The sequence below is a fragment of the Ornithodoros turicata genome, chromosome 10 (genome assembly GCF_037126465.1).
Source record: "Ornithodoros turicata isolate Travis chromosome 10, ASM3712646v1, whole genome shotgun sequence".
Classification (NCBI taxonomy): Eukaryota; Metazoa; Arthropoda; class Arachnida; order Ixodida; family Argasidae; genus Ornithodoros; species Ornithodoros turicata.
Genome location: NC_088210.1, coordinates 19,312,612 through 19,327,017, shown reverse-complemented (window position 1 = coordinate 19,327,017; position 14,406 = coordinate 19,312,612). Strand labels below are relative to the sequence as shown.

The 14,406-nt window shown below is 45.2% G+C and overlaps 1 protein-coding gene across 2 annotated transcripts in view; it reads left to right on the top strand.

The window, feature by feature from the left end:
• Positions 1-14,406, top strand: part of LOC135370837 (uncharacterized) — a 45,899-nt gene that overhangs the window by 3,737 nt on the left and 27,756 nt on the right. The window contains exon 1 of one of the 2 annotated variants that reach the window (XM_064604711.1): positions 11,255-11,345. The exons of the other annotated variant lie outside the window; for it this stretch is intronic. The gene's annotated coding sequence lies outside the window, so the exon portion shown is untranslated. Of the gene's footprint in view, positions 1-11,254; positions 11,346-14,406 lie in introns of those variants that run through there. 2 annotated transcript variants of the gene reach the window in all.

The window sequence follows — 14,406 nt, the reverse complement described above, 5'->3', positions numbered from 1 at the left end:
TTACGAAATGAGTACAATTTGCTCCCCCAAAGTATTTAAGTTAGAATATACTATAAATACTCAGTTTTAAAGATGTTTGCAAGGTACCAAGTCTGCGCTTAGGAAACGGGTATAATCTATTTCTGCACTCGCTAAGCTCCGTGAGCCTCTTCGCAACTCCGCGGTCAGATATCCTTCCAAGCTTCGGCTGTTAAAGTTTCTTGACGTTTTGCCGCATGAGATATACAGTATACAGCGAGGATAACTCCGTCTTGTCGTGCAACGGAGGCCGCAATAAACAGGGATGTCTGTTTTCACAGCCATGTCGTCATCCGGATGTGTTCCGGAATATCCATTCGACGCTCTGTGTCTCGTCTCGCACGTCCGCCGAGATGTTATCCACGGACTCGGGTTCCTCCTCCTCGTTGGTACTGATTCATCTGAAAGTGAGCTTTCGCGGGGACAAATCTGTTGTACGACTGCATTAAATGTAAAATGGTGAACTGGAAGTTTGGCAAAAGTTGACGCCGCTTTCTTCGAGCAACTCGACACCAATTGGGAAAACTATACGATATTTAGAAAAGTTATTGGTATACGAACGGAGATTGAGTAATTTACTGTATAGGGATACTGGGGGAGTATCCAGACAGGCTTTGTCACAACTTACGTTCTCGTGTTTTTATTTTAATCACCATCATCATCAACTGCATAATGTAAAAACCCCGAGACTAAGGAACACGAAGGGACAGACACAACACGAAGTCTCAAAAAAATCATCTTCACCAGCTCGCTTGCTTCCTAGCCATTTTTTTTCATTATCATCAACTGTGTATCGAAATGTCGTTCAGTGCAAGGTGTGTTTTGTGTGACTACGCCCTAAAATATATTCACCGACTCGACTCGCTCTCCCCGGAAAGAAATGTCACCGTTCGGTTAGTTCGCTTTTCCGCTTCCATGTTCCACTTTTCCAAAGGGAAGATCATGTAACCCAAAGTCCAACTCTTCTGAGTAATGCCTTTCATGCACTTTTCCTGGACCCAATTTTCGCTTTTATTTGAGTCCTTTTGATTGTTGTTATCTCTGTCGCATCTAGATAACAGAGGCCTGACCAAAAAGAAAAAGAAAAGCCTTACAATATTTACATGGATTACACAATCGTGACGACGTCTGCTTGTTGGCGATGATTCGTAGCTCAAAGCAGTAGTAAAAAGGCATACAGACAGCACTTGACACAGGTGACCCCTTTTGAACTCTCTACGTAGTAAATGTTTTTACGCTCTTCAGCATGCGAAAGAGGACATTTTAAATAAACACCGTTGTTTTGATTCCGCCTGCTGAATTGAAAGATGTAGTAACGATGTTGAGAAACGTATTTGCAAAACTGAAACTGTCTTTCAAATAGAATACACCCTCTTGAAATGGTGTTTTCTGCAGAATTAGCCCTTTGAAACAGCGCTTTTTGTAGAATACAACATTACCTGGGGTGTCCTTTGAAGGTGTCCTGGTGAAGCACCCTTTGGCATGGTGTGAAATTTACCCCACAGAGGTGTGCGCAGTACGTAGTATTTTTAAATACGTTTGTGGGTGTAAATGGCTCGTCCTATGGCACACACCTTTGCGGTGTAAGTTTCACACAATACAGAAAGTTCATTTGTAGAATACCATTATCAATGGTGTGTTTATACCAAAAGCGTCATGTCAAAGGGCATATTCTGCAGGAAACGCCATTTCAAGGGGGTGTATTACATTTAAAACACTGTTTCATGCTGAGAGTTTTGCAAAGTCATTTTCAACACCGTTACAACGCCTTTCAGTTGAGCATGCAGAATAAAAACAAAACAAAAAATGTGAAGAATACTAAACCACCCTCTTGTACACGCTCAAATGTGTAAAAACGTAGTAGCACTTAGGACAAGACATTTACGTGAAAAAGATGAGGAAAAAGAAACGACACTATTTCCCGTTACTGATAAACACTTCATCTTGATGTGATCCTGAATACTTTTTTTTTCCGCTGTTTTTAGCACCTTGTCCGGGGATTTTTCCCCCCGAAGACATTCCGTGTGGATCTCAGTCGATTCAGCACGTTAGAGGGGCAGACAAGTGAGAGTCTCCCCCCCCCCCCCCCCCTCTTACGACCGCTATATATTCTGCTGTTCTGCAGGATGCCTATTTTCTTCTACGACTCGTTCAGTCAGTTTCTTTCCTTTTTGTTCGAGTCGATTTAAAACGTTTCTGGCGGTGAAGAGAGTATATATGATTATAAGTCGTGTGCCACATTTCGAGTATGACCGGTTCCAGAAGGTGAGATATGGAGCGATTACTTTTTTTGTGGCCCAAATTCGGCGGACGGGACGGACTAATTAGATCCCGAGACGTATACGTCTGTAGTTCTACGTATGTTCTGTTGTGCCTGTATTATATATGTATGTGGATGGTCCATTTATCTCGTCTCTAAACTAGACTCTGTGATGGCATAATATATATGGCTGGTGATGGCGATCAGATTGTCCCCCTCACTTCAGAGCTGGGCAGCAGCAACCTCCTTACTTTTTGAGGTATAGCACGTTAAGAAGAAGTGATCTTTTATTTTACTTCTCACTTGAGAAACGTCTCTACAATAGCAGACGCTGCTGTGATAAAAGATGCAATATAGTGACGGATACTATATTGGTTTGGGGGGGGGGGGGGGGGACTCCACAGCTGGCCATATGTGTGGGTCTGTTGGGAACGCAAAACATATCTTGCTGTAAAAAACCGAATGTTATTTCTGAATCTGTAATTCGGCTAGAAATCGGGTGCTACCGTGCTTGTGATTCGGGTGTTATCGGTTTCTTCATTTTTTTTTCCCTCTGTGTTTTCAGTATCTGACCGAGTTTGTGTTATTTCAATTTACGTGTCTCACACTGTGAAGATACACAGCTCGAAGATATTGTTTTTCAAATGTGACACAACTGTAAGGTAATGAAAATTAATTGCTAGATTTGAGACCGTCTGACGTCAGGTGGTGGAAACGCGTTTGCAAACATTGCTCCTCCAAGGTCGAGTCTCCGTCTCCTCACCACAGCTGCTGGCAATCTTCCAACGTGGGGCGGAGAGCGGAGACGCGCTCTCGGTGACGTCACTAGATTCTTGCAGAATCCGAAACTCACGAAACTTTTATGCTGGTTCCTTCGAAAATTCGTGGAACCGTTTAGCCGTTGCACCAACGGCGTTTATTTATTTATTTATTTATTGATTTCCAGTACCCTGCAGCGCAGTAAGGCATTTTAGCAGGGGGTGAGTATTACACAGTAGGAAGAAGAAAAATCAAATGAGATGAGTACGAGACAGTCAAACAAATAAAGAAGTTTATATTTTGCGTAATGACCGACTCTTTGCGTGAGGTTGATTTATAATACGAACTGATAAAAAATAAGTATTTTCTTGGCCCGCAGTGACGAGTGAGAATGCTAGGGTAAATTGAGCTCGGATCACTTCGTCTTCGTGAAACTTGTTTGTTGCAAATTTCCTGTGTCCGTGTTTTTCCGTCCTCGCAAGGTGAGTGACGTCACGCGTAACTTTGGGTGCGCACGCAGCGAAGACAGTATAATGTGCACAACGGAGTGCATCCCTCGCGTCTATAAATATGCAGTGGTTAGTGCCGACGTCCATTGTTTCAACGGGTTAATGATGGGGGAGCAACCTTTGCGGGATTCTCACTTTGACCTCCGATTATATATGCCTTTCTGGTAACGGGACGGTCTCGGTGTCGCATCTAGCAGCGTCTTTCTTTCCCTTCCTTCCATTGTAACGTGTAAGGCGGTAGTACAGTTTCGCTCGCGTTTTTCCGCGTTCAAAAAGCGTAACGAAAATAAAGGTTGGAGTTTGAACGAGCGGAAATATATCTTGCGATGTACAGTATGGGCGTAGGTGCATACCAGCTGGTGGACAAACTGCATAGTGCAGAAGCTTCAGTCTGGGCACGAACAGAAGGACGACACCAACGCGAGACTGAAACAAGTGAAAAAAGTGTCGTCCTTCTTTTTCTGCGTATAGAGTCAGGCTTTTGCGCTATGGATCTTGTGATGAGTCTGGTGGACGGCAAAGCAGAGAAATTAATGTACCCAAGTCTCGTCTTGGGAGCGCAACTGCTCCGTTAAACGGGCACTAAGGCGCAAAAATTTCTCCTGGCGGGATGGGAGATGCCGTTATCCATGTATTCCACGAGTGACATTCTTCAGAATGCTCCGGCGGAACATGCGAAAAATGTCATATGTTTCTGTTTTCAAGCGAGCGCTCAACGTCATGTCTTCAAATGCACTGCTAACCATGTGGAATCTCCTGCGACACAGCCACGAGATACGCCGTAGCAGACGACAGGAAAACACGCTGACGATGTCGTCTGTTAAGTTGAGCGGTACATCTCTCTCGATCGCTCTCGTAGGCTTTTCCTCAGTGCTGCCGTCGGTAGCGTTGCCAGTGCTCAAAGAGAAGCGTCGAAGACAGTACCGTGTGCAGAAAGCAGTATCGAGGATGGCACTGAGGAATTGCCTGAACGTTCGTGCAGGCTGCCCCAGGTGTTAGGACGTTTGTAACGCTCCTTTTGTTTGGGCTAGAGATGTAGTCGTCTCGTTACGGGATTTAGAAAGTTCCAACGGTGGTACTCTGGTGTCAATGAACAAAAAAGGGCAGTGACAGCCGGGAAAAGGGATCTTCGTTTTGGTCTTTAGGTCTAGTGATGTCTGGTGATTCTGTTAGGTCCAGATAGAGACGGTCAGTCTTGACCCTCAGTACTGTACTATTTACCCATGTACATAGTGCAACATGAAGTCCTGGTAGTTGTTGCTGTTCCTGCGTTGTCCTTCGCCCCCTCTCCCTGTACGGACCCGCGTCACACCGCCACCATTCTTTCACGACGACTTCTCTTCGGACTTCGAAACCCGAGGTAGAAGGTGACTATGACAATTTGCACTTTAATGGCACAAAGCCAACAGCATTTAAATGATGACACCAGCACACACGCGAATGTAGCAGGGCAGATGCTCAGAGTTCGTCCAGTAGGTCTGTTGGGCTGTTAGAGAAGTCCTAAGCGATCGAACTGAGTCCAGCGCTGGTGTGCAGAGATTCAAGAATCATGTACTGCACAGCTTGATGGTGGCTTCTAGTTCACATATGTGTTGTTCCTTCGTGTAGCGTTGGCAGGTCATGAGGACGTGAGCCTTGGTAGATATGGGACAGGGGGTCAGGGCAATGAAACTGAGGGAGGAGCTAAAAGTGTTTGTAGAGCGCAAGAAAAAAAGTTGCCGTTGACGCTGATCCTCCTACAGGGGACATGTAAACAAGCATAGGTAAGTGAAAGTTGCTCTCCGCAGTGTGTGCACTCGGGTGGGGCCTCTTCCCGGTGTTCGAGCCCATGTGTTACGAAGGTGTGTCCCACCTTGCATGTACACCGATCACTAATCTTCCTTCTGTTTTGCCTCCCATCACCATATGTTCCAGTGGAAGAAAAAAATAAAAAGAAGAAAATTACTCATGGGACGGAAGTTGGTGTTGCGTGGAGAATTCGCACGGTGCCGGAGTTACGGAAGTGACACACTACGTACTTAGCAGACGACACACTCTGCGTCTTTTCCTGTCGTCTGCTATGGAATGTCTTGTGACAGCGCCGCAGGATATATTAGCAGCGCACGAAAAGACGTGACGTTTCGGAAGCGGCTTTTACAAACGAAAGGGAGCTGCCGTGCGACCGTTGCCGCGTTTATTGCCATTTGTAAGCAATGCAGCAACGGCGACGTCGTTATCGAGCTGTAGCCAAACTCTCGCAGGTCATTTCAGCGCGCGCTTCGAGAGAACCGGTTACGCAGCCTTGCGTAATGCCTGCCATCATCGCAATGGAATGGGACCCGTTGTTCTTGAACGTGATTTTATATACAGTCATTGACCAATATTGGTCCAAATTATCCCTCTCTCTGCACCTGGTGGTAGACGGGAATTAAATATCATCCGATGTTATCTTCCTTACGTCAGGCTGTCTCTCCTTCCTCCAACGAAAGGCGCGATCTTGAGATGGGAGGTATCTGCGCTGGCGCGCCCCGCTAAGCTTTGGGTTACAGCGAGCGATAACATGTGCCTTTTCCGGATAAGATAACGGTCGTTCTCGCGTACGTTCGCCTCAGAACGGGGAATTAAACCACACCGGTTTTGAGCCCATGGAGCATTTCTCATAATCTGTAAGAACGCAAGCTTCACATGTGTGCGTGTTATGGAGCAATCTTCCTTGCGCCAGAAAACTCCAAACCTCTATCGAGCTCTCTAATCGAGCATCTCTAATGTCGCACGGCTATATACGAATGTTTGTTTGCAAAAAGAAAAGCAAACGCAGTATACTATATATCTTAATGGTGATGATGATCTTGATTATAGGAACTGGAACAAAATGGGTGTCGTAAGCTAGGACAGGATCGGACCTACTGCTCCCAGTACCCCTACGCTATAGATTATAGCTAATGAGAATTGAATAAAGATGAAAATAAGAAATGAAAAAAAAATAGTACCCCTGTCGCACGGGCTAGTTTAGTGTCACTTTCAACGAGTGACACTTGCACTTAGCGTCACTCATGTGCTCTCATACGGCATCTTTTAGTGATAATCGGCAGGAAGTGCACTAACGATTTAGTGAGTTCCCCAAACTCACTTCACTTCTCTTCGGCAAAGAGAGTGTCTAGCCTCGACGGCAGGCTTTGTGGTACAGGTAAAAATGTTGAGAAAAAGCGAGGGGCCCCGACACCACAATACAATTTTTTATACAAGTATTTTTGACAGTGTGTTTATTCGATTTCAGTGCAGTGTGACTGTGCTGAAAGAACATGTCATTACTCTCGGTAACAACCTGTGAAAACTTGGCGATCCGGCGGCTGACATTTTCGTTACGGCGCATGTTTGAGGCAAATTTGTTATGCTAGAAGACGATTTGCAGAAAGTGTTTCTAAATCAAAGAAAAACACTCTCAGGAAGGTATTGTGGCGCACACTTAAAAATTTTGCCTTATCGTATCTATCGTAAGCAAGCACTAGTGAAAGTGACATGGTTGGAGTGCACTCGACGAAAATGACACTAGATTATCTCTTGTGAGGGGGTATAAGATATCAATCTTATCTACATCTAATCAGCTTGGCTTAACTCAAGTACACCGTATGCTTTTCACAAACGTTTTTCACAAACAGCAACAAATAAATGAAGTGATACGGAATTAGGAAATTAGCCAGCTCATTTGTGCCTCACTAACACGGGGGTCACTGAGTCGTGGTGTGATACGAAGTGGTGACGTCATGAGTGAGCATATAGTGTGTTTTTCGCAAGCTTGCTATCGTGTGGTGAAATTATAAATAGGTTTTTAGGCTGGTTAGGTTATACTACAAATACTTCTCGCTGCCCAAGTGCTGAAGTTCCGTGGTGTGGTCATAAAAAAAGAAGAAGAAAAAAGGAAAGAACTTCCGCCTTTTTGATCGAGCGTGTACTGTATACGGACTTATTAAACTGTACTGCTCTATAACAAACAGACCGTGACCGAAAGGGGATCGCCTCCTTCGCAAGCACGGCGGCCATTCGTTGTGCGTGTCACGCTGGGAAATCTCTTCACGAAATAAACGCTCTCCTTCTACACTGCCGTCTCGTATGAAACGTTCCAGCGTTGTATATGCGTTGATTCTGCGGGGCCCCAAAGGGGCCACACTTCGTTGTTCAGTGGCCATTGTGGCTGGCTCGCCGTATGTAGCAGACGGATACACGGCGGATTTTTCCTTGCCTATAGAGATAATTTCTCCGAAAAGGGTTTCGTGCGTGGTCTATTTATCCGCACTCATTTCTGTCATCTCGAAATGGAGATTATAAGGTCTCGAAATAAGCGGTAAGACGGAACTGAAAAGGCGTACAGGAATAGACTAAAAAAAAAAAACCCATCGTGTGCTACAAGTTTTCCCGGCGATTTTAATCCAAGTGCCAGCTAAATTAATCCACGTGCCATGCAAACTTTATGGGGGCATGGATTAATTTAGCTGGCACTTGGATTAAAATCGCCGGGAAAACATGTAGAAACGCTACACTCTAAGAAAAAGGAGTAGAATGGGGAGTAATTGCACCCTCTAGTCCCCTAGACTGCAATTACTCCCAATTTTAGTTCCCAAACCCCGACATTTACTCCCCAGGACTGCAAATAGTCACTGAACTGCGCAAATGGTTTTCCGAATGCAACAGTCTACGTAAATGTGTGCTCTTGGTCAATTTGATGGCATGAGGTTGTATAACTCAGATAAAACGTAGCAATTTTCCACCCACACAGAGTACGAAACGGTTAACGCTTCTTTCTTCGCAAATTGTGCCCTGTGTATGTCGCAAGATTTTATATCACTCGATATATCACGGTTGAGGATTTAATTCAAAGTATTTTCGTGCATGCACACGAATTATGTAGACTCTTAGAACAGAGCGTGAAATGCGGTCCCCACTCTGTGACGTTCATTTACTCCCGAAAGGGACTATTTTTTGTGGCAATGCATTTAGTCCCACCAAAAGGAGTAAAAGTCCTCTTATTTTTTCTTAGAGTGTAAAAACACACAAAAAGAAAGGAAGACACACATATGATAGCGCAGGTAGCAAACGTAGCCGGCTACCTGCGTTCCTAGCGGTTTTGGTACTCTGTTCAATACAGTGAACCCTCGTTAATATGACCCCCGATAATCTGACATACGCGCTTTACGACCATACTCCTGGGGAACAATTAAGTGAAACCCCCGCAAACACTCCCGTTAATACGACAATTCCGCATTATGACCAAATTTTTCAGGAACGACCATGGTCATAATAACGAGCGTTCACTGTATATGGTCGGTGATTCGTACCGCCGTCAACAAGACATGTTTAGGATCTTCTTGTCAAAAAGGAAGCACTCAACATAACTGACAACCATTCGCCAGTCACGACAAGTGTGGGAACTTGTCCCTAATGTTTCTCCGTTCGCTTTCCGAGCTGCTTTTGTTCACACGCGCGTGCGTGGGACATCGATGTGCTCCAGAAAAAAAAAGTGCTTGCCAAGGAATCCACTGAGACCCTGGCTAATCGGTGGATGCGCCACTTCGAAGAAAACATCGTCAATATCCGGGCACTTCCTCGTTGCGAAGATCCTGCTCGCACAAAAACTCCATACTGTGTTTGGGGTCAATGTGACTTTGTCTTTCACTGCGTGAGAACGACACCTCCCTCATCAGGTGTGATAATTGATCCTCCATACGACGAAGTACGCCGATCGACAACACTCGTGACAAGAGTGCCGCGCGCCGGAGGAATCATCTTGCAGGGCATTGTCGCCCACACCCAATCATCCATCCGTTATTTTCGATCGTCTCCAGATCGACAACAGGATGCTATATCGATACGTGTCCGTTCACCTGCTCGTGTGGGTATCGTTTCCTCATTTGTGGGATATCCTATCGGAAAAGAGTGTACGTTTTCGCCGAGGTGGAATGGCCGGCTGCGTAGGTGGACGGGTCAGGCCTCTTTCCTGACCGAAGGATGCCCTCGGGGGGTATCGCACCATGATTTCGGGGAAAACAATCCTTACAGGCTATGGACCATAGTGAATGGTCGACGTGGGATGAACCGGCAATTAGTTTGCCTTGGCCTTTACCTGCTCAAGGTGAACGATACCACCTTACCCGTGAAACCCATATCCAGTACTGAGAGAGGACAGCAGGAAGGTGTGGGGGATACGGGGTTAGTATGCGTCCAGGGCCGACTTCAGGGGGAACTGTGCCGACATTCGTCTGGAAAGTCTTCGGAGAACCCAGGGAGAACCTCAGACAGTCTCTGTGTGGAAAGCGACCGTCCTAACCACTATGCCACGGGAGCTGGTCATAGTCATTCCAATCCGTTCATACCTTCTTTACGGCTAACCTTTTCAGTGACTTCCATCTTTCATCGTTCTTTTCGGCTTTTGCCCCTTGGGCTTTACCTTTTGTGCATTCACTATTTTGACTGTTTGCTTCTTGTATTTCCCTATATATTTGTTCTTTTACTTGCCGCTTTTAACTTTTTACGCATGGGAACCTTTTCTGTGTGTTTGTTATTTGACTTGCCTTATCCGACTCCTCTCCTGTCTCTAGGGTTAAGGTAGTCTATGTTGAAGACAGTTGAACTATTTCGTTAATAGCAGTCAGAATAATCGCATAAATTGTGCCTCAAATCCTCAAACCTTTGAGAAATGATCCACAAATTACCGTATGGTGCTAAACTAGATATTTATTTCGTGCGAGCCAAAAATGACAGGCTACATATTTTCATCAACTTTACCCCACCCTATATGGGTAAGTTGAGGACATCAAAAAAGTAATGCCGGCTTTTAATTTTGTCTTTTGTTTGGGAAATGGTCAGCCACGAGTAGTGCAGTTGGAAACACAGGGCAATGACACAGCATCGTAACGGTGAGGTCATATTTTATTAACCGAGGAGCAGAAATGAGCAAATTGGAAGTCAGTGCTCGCGAAAGTTACAGATCGGACAAAAAAAAAAAAAAAAGGCCCCTCTTATTTCGACCACATCTGCAAAACAGCGTCTCACGGTTTCTAAAAAGCTACGTGCAGAACGTCAGCACGTTACTTCAAAGCCCAGACAACGACGGTGCTCAGGCCTGGTATAACAGACGAGAAAAATATATTCCTAAGAAAATGCCACGCGCAAAAACCCAAGCTGTCCTCAACTTGCCCCCGTCTTCAAGTAGTCCAACTTTACCCTATGCTATATATTTTGACTATACCATCATTTTTGTAACCTGATGAAGTGTAGACAGCTACATCCGGTCGCTTGACATTGTTTTTGTTCTCGTTGCAACTGCTTCATGACTGTTGAATATTTCAATTCAACTATAATTTCGAGCCAGATAGACCGTCCTGGAAACAAACTTCCTCTCTCGTAGACATCCGGCTCGTTCGGCATCCGGACACGATGTAATAAGGTTACTTTTCCGCTCGACCTATACAACAACAACAAAAATACGCGCGGCAAACGATTTGGTTGGATCGGTTCGAAGAAACAAATTGGTAGGCCATCTCAATTGGAAAGCGTCCGCAAGGTAACAATTGGTTTGTATGACACGTGTTCACAGCGCCCAAGAGACAGCAGCCAAGAGGGGCCACCTGTGTATTGGATCGTCCCGATTCATCAGTCCTTCGTGGGCACCTTGTGCACTCCAAGGGTTCTCAGTGTGGGCGCCTTTGGCCACGCCATCTCACTCGGCAAATATATCCGGCGCTTGTTGGCCTTCAGTCGGTCCTCCATCGTTTGCGTGCGTGCGTGTATGTCAAGTGGGGCGGGTCACTCTCTCCTTCCAACCGGTCAGTGTAGTCTTGCTTCATTCTCTCACCCACGCGCGCGTTCCGACTGGCTTCCTGTGTGTGATACGTACGAAAGCTGCGAATGCCCTGCTGGACATCCTCACGTTGCCGCGATCTTGGTCCGTAGAAGCGTGTACACCGTGGAGGACAGCTGTCGAGGAAGTTGAGGAAAATCATTTGGTGCTGTCCAGCTGATTTTGACGACCGCGCGGTGTATGTTGGGATAAGTGGTGCCGGGTTTATACGAATGTCGCGGTGGGAAAGTGTAAGAAACTGCAGTGTCTTAGTAGCCGGTCAAGGTGAGATGGGGCGAGTGGCAGTGTCGTTGCTCCTGGCAACCATCCACGGAAGAAACCGACGATGTTTCTCATGGCTAAAGAAGCATAATTATTTGGACAGCCACCAAGTGACTTTTAACGGACTTAATGAAATTATTTCTCTTCGCTAATCTCCACACGCTAGTCCTGTTGCACTATACAAGATAAAAAGAAGTAAGTTGGGAGTAATTACAGCTTCTCGTGGCAGTTACTCGATTGCAATTACCTTTTTTTTTATTTTCGTACCATAATCCTGAAATTTACTCCGCATCGTTGCAAATCACTCCCTAAATTTCTATGTACTTAGTCCAGAAAAGAACAAACAACAACAACAACTTTATTGCGAGATGGTGCATGGGGAGTTTCATCGCCAGGGGGCGATGAAACTCATTCAACTCACTCAACACCCATTGCTGGTGGTGATCCGGGGAATGAAATAATGAGCCCCTTCACAATAAGGGTCGAAGTCCTATGGTGTCCAGAAAGGTGAAGAGAGCTTTGAGGGTAGAGCTTTGGTGGGCTGGATGTGGCCAGGGACAAAGCAATTTTTGTGAGAGAGAGAGGGGGGGGGACGAGAGTCAAGCCGAAAGGAACAAAATTCTGGAAACACGTCTAATTTTCAAATGACTATAATTCTAATCCCGTTGCTTAGAGTGTGGTAGCTTCTTCAGTATGATCACGTGTGGACCACGCGTATACATGAATATGTTTATATTTCCGAGAAACGAATATAAACTGAAAACTGATAAAACTGATGGCAAATGGATTAAGTAAATAGCGCTATCTGTTACTCAGACCGTGTGTTCACACGGACGACATCCCCACGGAATATTCCAGTGGAGGAAAACGCAAAGAACTGCTTACAGGGGCAGGAGATTTGTCGCGTGTTTGTGTTGAGCGTTCGCACGGGGTTCAGAGTATCGGTTGTGGCCAACACCACCTGGAGAGAAAGCCTTCTTACTCGCCGACGTGACGTAATAACTAAAAGTCAGCCAATCAGGATCGTGTTTTCAACGGCGGTAGCCAATCAGAAACGAGCTCTCAGCGGTCGTAGCCATGGAGACGAACCACCGTCGTCTGCTAGCAGTGATTGGACGTCCCTGCGTACTAAATGGGAAAACTTTAAAATAAAGTGAAAAACGGTCCCATATCTTTGTGAAGACTGATTTTCTGGAAAGGGTGTTGCACTTTTTGTCTACAGATTCAGGTCTACAGGTTCCAAGTTAGTTGCAATCATTTGCGAGTTCTTGAATTCGCAGAACTGCGAATCGCAATAGCAGACGAATTCTGACTTTATATGTCCACGTAGCGAAGGAGGGAGAGGAGGCAATAAGCAGACCTTCTGTATAGGTGGCGATGTTGTGGCGTACCGTTCACTTAGCAGACGACAGCGTCTACGTCTTTAACTGTCGTCTGCTACGGAATACCTTGTGGTTGCGACGCAGAATACTCGCGACGGTTAGCACACGTAGCACCGGGTCAGTCAACCGACGAAAACGGTCAGTACAATATTTGTTCCGCTCCTCAGGTTCATATCCATCCCTTCACGCGCAAGAAAATCGGATGGAGTATACCAAATCAACGACATCGTGACCTCATGGAGGAAGTAAGCCTCAAGGTTATCGAGAATCGCTGCATCCTTTCCTTTCCTTTCTTGATGCCGGTCTGGGTGACTCGTTCTGGATGCTCAACTCGATTTTCTTCTTGTTGGAGAGAAACGTACCACATTAACCCGAGAACAGAAAAAGAAAAAAAAAAAAGAAAGTAGGCTCTTCTTGTTTCGTGCACCTTGCGCTGTCCTAGAAACTGCGCCGAGAAGAGTGAATTACAGCCGTGATTAGCGCTATTTCAAACAACATAGAACAAGAGCAGCGAGTTCATATTCTGGCGCGTGATAAATTAGCCCATTGTTGGAGGCCCAAAATTTTGTACGTTGAAAACAGACACCGCTCTATAGGTGAGTCTGCTCTCACCGATAGCTGTCGGGAAATATGTGTCAAGATTATAACGACGTCTTTCCGTTATTTTCATTTTGTGAGAACGTTTTCTCTGTTAATCTGAGGTTGGTTTGTTCACATGACATCATCCGCAGGAGAGCGCCACTGTCGCTAGCAGATTTGCCGCCACAATGTATGGGTTCGTACGTTGACTGTCCATGCCTTCACCTACTTCGCATTCACCGTACATTTGGTGTTTCAGAGTTACTGTACTCTGTGAATGTCACTTGTACCACAATCCAGGCAACTACCATGTCTTCAACGTTAATAGTCCTGCAGAAAGCGCATGGCAGTGAACAAAAAGCGTAACCAAACTTCCAGGGACCTATGCATCGTGGCTACGATTTTCGCCTTTTTTGGGCTAGCGCCCTCTGGAGGGATGACGTCAGCGAATAAACTCTATATAACTAAACAAATAATAAAATATAATAATAATAAACTATGTATAACTAAAAATAATAAAATATCATTTTAATAAATAAATTAAATAAAAAATACAGGGTGTTCAAAATTAAGCTTTCACGAGCGCTACGCAAACACAGCGATGACAGGAAACCGGATGATAACTTTACGCTACTTGTGTAAGAAACAGGTGCTGGCTAATCATGTAGCACCTGTTTCTTGCTCAGGGAACAGAAAAATAGCACCAGTTTTGCTTTTGTTCGCTTATTTATAAAGCGCTAGTGAAGGCTTAATTTTGAACACCCTGTAAAATATAATGTAATAAACTATAACTGCGCTACATTA